General features: G+C 39.9%; 1 long non-coding RNA gene across 1 annotated transcript in view; it reads left to right on the top strand.

Annotated features, from left to right (window-relative positions):
- Nucleotides 1–1784: 1784 nt before the first annotated feature.
- The window catches only part of LOC128251172 (uncharacterized), a 19239-nt gene continuing 15558 nt past the window's right edge, over nt 1785–5465 (top strand). Inside the window, exons 1-2 of the long non-coding RNA XR_008267005.1 lie at nt 1785–1832; nt 4516–4670. This is a non-coding gene — a long non-coding RNA (uncharacterized LOC128251172). The remainder of the gene's footprint in view (nt 1833–4515; nt 4671–5465) is intronic.

Here is a 5465-nt window from a genome sequence, read left to right as displayed (position 1 = left end):
GTCTGTAGGAGTTGTGTGAGAGCTGTATGGGAGGGAGAGAGAGAGAGAGAGACGGCAATTTTAAGAAGGGCTGAGAGAGCAATGGTGAGAGAAGTGTGTGGCATGAGGCTGTTTGATAAGAGGAGGAGGACTGAGGACTTGATGGGGATGCTGGGGCTGGAGGAATCAGTGGAACGGCTGGCAAGGGCGAATGGAGTGCGGTGGTATGGGCATGGGTTGAGGAGGGTTGAGGAGCATGCTCTGAGATGGGGGTGCTAGAGTTTGAGGTGAATGGTCAGCGAAAGTGAGGTAGACTGAGGAAAAGGTGGAGGAGGAGATTGGGAGGGTTGGCTTGAGAAGGGAGTACGTCCAAAACTGGGCAAGATGGTGTGAGGGCAGTTGCTATGACATTGAAGTAGATCTGGCCACCCTCGTTAACAAAACCCAGATTCAAAATGATGATGATATAGTTGTAGTAGTAGTAGTAGTAGTAGTAGTAATAATAAAATGTCAGCATCTGTAAAGAGTGTTCTGATGCCATGAGAAATGTTTGTATATTATGACTGTCCTTACGTTCTGAGTTCAAATTCTGCCGAGGTCAACTTTGCCTTTCGTCCTTTCGGGGTCGATAAATTAAGTACCAGTTGTGTACTGGGTCGATCTAATCAACTGGCCCCCCTCTCCACAAAAATGTCAGGCCTAGAAAAGTATATTGTGACAGTTACAGAATATAGAAAGTAACGTAATACCAATGACTATATAATCCGACCAAAATATCTGTTACACAAACGTAAACAGAATTACTATTTAACCTTAGAATACATCGGACATAATCAAAGAAAATTCTTGGTTTAATGGTACGGAACGTTTATCTGGCATTCTTTTACTTGGTTCTGTCATTTGACGGTGGCCATGCTGGAGCACCACCCTTTAATCGAAGAAATTGACCCCTGGACTTATTCCTTGTAAGCCTGGTGCTTATTCTATCGGTTTTTGTTTACTTACAAATGAGCCAGAAATTCTAACTTAAAAAATGTATAAAGAAAAAGGCAACGTTTTTATTAACTGGTTTTATAATGAAAACAATTTTGAGAGCAAAACACTTCCCTCGTTTTTTTGGTGAATGGCTACAGTTGAAATGTGTGTGTGTGGTTGGGCCTTTAATAGGAGTTTAAGGTCTGTCAGAGAAAGGAAGTCAAAACAGCAACACGCACAATTAATATACAAACAAATATACACACATGTGCACACACACACACATACATAGAGAGAGAGAGAGAGAGAGAGGGGGGGGTAGACAGACAGTAAGTGTCAGTCCACAACAAAGTTTTCAACTCTCTCTCTCTCTCTCTCTGCCACTGACTGGGATTGTTTTACTTGTTTCTACTTTCTCTCTCACTTTCTCTCTTTCTCTTTCACTTCCTTTCTGTCCCTCTCCTCTCCCGATTTCGATTTAACAATGTACCTATGTATCTACTTCTCTTGCGATGAACGCCGTCACCACTCACTGTCGCTTTCACTTTCTCTCTCTCTCTCTTTCTCTCTCACTCTTTCTTTCTCTCTTTTTAAAAGACAACAAACGCCGTCACCACTCACTGTCGCTTTCACTTTCTCTCTCTCTCTCTTTCTCTCTCACTCTTTCTTTCTCTCTTTTTAAAAGACAACAAACGCCGTCACCTCTCACTGTCTCTTTCACTCTCTACTGAAATGGTTTCTCTCTCTCTCTCTCTCTCTCTCTCTCTCTATCTATCTATCTATCTATATGTATATATATGGAGATGTACTTGCATAGCACGTGACCTGATCTGAGATCGTGTGCTGCAACGAAAACAATTGGAGCGTGGAAGGTGTTTGTAAGCCATTTAAAATAGCACACAAAAACCGTCAGATTCACTTCAACATTTAAATTTAATTTGTCAAAATATTTTCGTCTCTTTGAGACCGCGACCTGTTCACTGACAAAATTCTGTGTTGTATCTGAGAAAGTAACAGTTCATGATATATACGTACGTGTGTATGCATGTATGTATGTATGTATGTATGTGCGTGTATATGTGTGCGTGTATGCATCTGTGTACATGCGTATGCATGTGTGCATGCCTATACACATGTATGTATATATGTATGTATGTACGTATGTACTTATGGATGTACGCGAGTAATAGGGTAAGTGTGTAGACGTGTTTGTGTATGTGTGTACACATGTATGTACATGTGAACATATGTTTATGTACGGATATGTGCGTCAGTTCAAGTTGTATACATGACTGTTACTTTGTTGAAGGTTGTATATACGCACACATATACATATGCATATACACATATGTAAACACACACACACACACACACACACATATGTGTGTGTGTGCGTCTGTCCCTCTCACCATCGTCTAACGGTGAATTGATACAACGTCTTAGATACATATATGCACTAGATCCAGTCTCCCTAAGGAGCCCTTGTGGCAGTCTACAGCATGCTGAGCTGATAGAAGATGGAGTTTGGTTTCTTTTCAATGAAACCAAACTCCATCTTCTATCAGCATGCTGTAGACTGCCACAAGGGCTCCTTAGGGAGACTTAAATTAAATATCTTGTCCACACATCCCACTGATGCACTACTAAGACAAGTCACTGAAGCTGTCTGTATACAGGAGTACAAACCCTCTCTCAACCGTAAATCCGAGTGGGGTAACATCCAGATTCCACCCGGGAGTACGCCTCTATAGTCACCCTTCTCTCTCTTTTTTACATGTGGAATTCCATTCCATACATACATGTTGAGATGCATAATACATACATATATGTAGTTATATATGAGCGTATATAGTTTGATATGTATGTACGTATGTGTAGATGTATGTGTGTGTGTGCACATGTGTGTATGTGTTGTGCATTGTGTATGAGCAGAAAATGGAGAAAACTTTTGGTCAACAAACAAACTGACTACCATCGGTTAAATATTTTTTTAATGCAAAACTTGAACTTTGCTTATGGCCATTTCTGCTGCCAATGTCAATTGGTGCCGCCAAAGAAAATTATGAGAATAATATTTGTTATCTTTATAGCACATCCGATTTGGTACATGGAGCTTCATCAGAGTGGGAACAAATACATAAAAGAAGTGGAAAGTACAGGGTCTCGAGATGAGGAAAGAAGGCTTAATAAATTAGAACCATACCATTTTGTAGTGTAAAGCTTGAAATCAATGAGCAAATAAACTAGAAAAATAATTGGTGGGTTAATCTTTCTTTAGGGCTACCAGGGTGTATACTTAAGAAGAAAATAAAACTTGTACTTAAGTACAACAGGATTTGCCAATAAGTCTAGAAAAAAGATAGTAATTATGATTTTGCAAATAGAGCTAATATTTATCCAAAAAACATATCCATAGAGTTACTGAAATATTCTAAAGATCAACCCCCTGTTGTCTGTAGTAGAATTGACCAAAGTCTAGCCATCTCTATAACTAGTCAGTTAAATTTAGAATGAAGGGCATGCAAAACTTCGGCTAGATATATATCTGTGATGTATTTCAGCTGCTAAAAGCAAATTCACTGCAGTTACTGTGGGGAAAGTATCTCCCTTCTTGGGAAATGATGTGAAAACATGGTTTTTTTTTTCAGTGTCACCATTTATCAGGAATCCCAGACATCGATGTTTTGAGTTTATTGCCTCTTGTCAATGGATATGTACCTAAGAGATACAACTCTGAACAAACTTATAAAACAATAGCTTCATGTGTAATTCAATTGACTGGTTTGTGCTGGTGAATTGCACAATTGAGGAAAACAATGCTGGCGTCAAGCAGTGCTTAGGCATAAGCAAAATTTAGGTTAGTTAAAATATGTTTATGACATATTTTAACTGCTAAAGAATAGAGATTCACTGCAGTTACCATGGAGAAAATATCTCTGTCATGGTAAAAAGGTGTGAGGACGCCTGCTTCGCTCAGTGTTGCCATCTATAAAAAGTTTGTTTAAAGTTACCTCTCTTAGGTACATCATATTGACAAAAATCAAAACAACTTGAAACATTGATGTCTGAGATTCCTGATAGATGGCAACACTGAACAAACTGGGTATTTAACAGTTTTTTTTTTTTTACCTGAAGAGAAATCCTGCAATGGCTGGCTCCTGTCAAGCCATCCTACCCATGCCAGCATGGAAGGTGGACATTAAACGATGATACATATGTTTGTGTTTGCCCCCCCACCACTGCCTGAAAACTGGCATTGGTGTATTTACATCCTTTAAACTTAGTTCACTAAAGGGGAATGATAGAATAAGTACCTGGCTTTAAAAAAAAAAAAAGCAAGTCCTGGAGTCAATTTGTTTGATTAAAATTTTTTAAGGCAGTACCCCAGCATGGCCACAGTCTAATAACTGAAACAAGTAAAAAAAACAAAAAAACAATGCATACGTGTATACAATATGGCTATATAATGTGTGTGTGTATATACTGTACAACTATGTAATATGTGTCTTGTGCCCAAAGTCACTCCTGCATCTAATGGCTATAACCTCTCTCTCTCATCAGGTACCATCCGCAGTTTCCACCTGTCTGACAGTTCCCGTTCCTACCAATGTATCAAGTTCCTTGTGCAACTGTGTAACCGATGTGGTTTGGCCAAAGATCAGTTAATGAAAACCTCTACAAAATGGCAATGGGCTGTTAATTGGCTGGAGAAAAAGGTAATCTTGCTTCTCTTAGTCTAACATGTAACTAGTAACCCTGCTAAGTACAGTGGTCGCCTAACCACTGTATACTGGAAGTTGACTGGTTAATGGTAATCTACATGGAGTTCTCTGGAGGCACATGGCCTAGTGGTCAGAACAGTGGACTTGAGGGATTGTAGGTTCAAATCTCAGACCAGGCGATGTATATGTTTATGTGCAAAACACCTGAGCTGCACATGGCTCTGGCAGAAGGCAATGGTGAACTTTTGATGACTTTTTCGCTTTCTCTCTTTCCTCCTGCATCTGGTGATGGACCGGCGTCCCATCCAGGTGGAAAACTTATACGCCAATGAAACCAGGAAACCAGCCCTTATGGCTCGAGAAGGAACAAACGTCATGGAGTTCTGGCTCATACAGTTGAGATTTGTGTGTGTGTGTGTGTATATATATATATATATATATTTCACTACACCATTGGTGTAAATATTATGAACTATGAACAGCACTATATATATATAGCCACTAGCTATGTCTAATACCAGTAGTTGTTCAAATTATCAAGATATCTAAGTAAATCATCATCATCATCATCATCATCGTTTAACGTCCGCTTTCCATGCTAGCATGGGTTGGACGATTTGGCTGAGGACTGGTGCAACCGGATGGCAACACCAGGCTCCAGTCTAATTTGGCAGAGTTTCTACAGCTGGATGCCCTTCCTAACGCCAACCACTCAGAGAGTGTAGTGGGTGCTTTTACGTGTCACCCGCACGAAAACGGCCACGCTCGAAATGGTGTCTTTTATGTGCC

This window comes from Octopus bimaculoides, chromosome 28, assembly GCF_001194135.2.
Source record: "Octopus bimaculoides isolate UCB-OBI-ISO-001 chromosome 28, ASM119413v2, whole genome shotgun sequence".
Lineage (NCBI taxonomy): Eukaryota > Metazoa > Mollusca > Cephalopoda > Octopoda > Octopodidae > Octopus > Octopus bimaculoides.
This window is presented reverse-complemented; position numbering and strand designations above follow the sequence as displayed.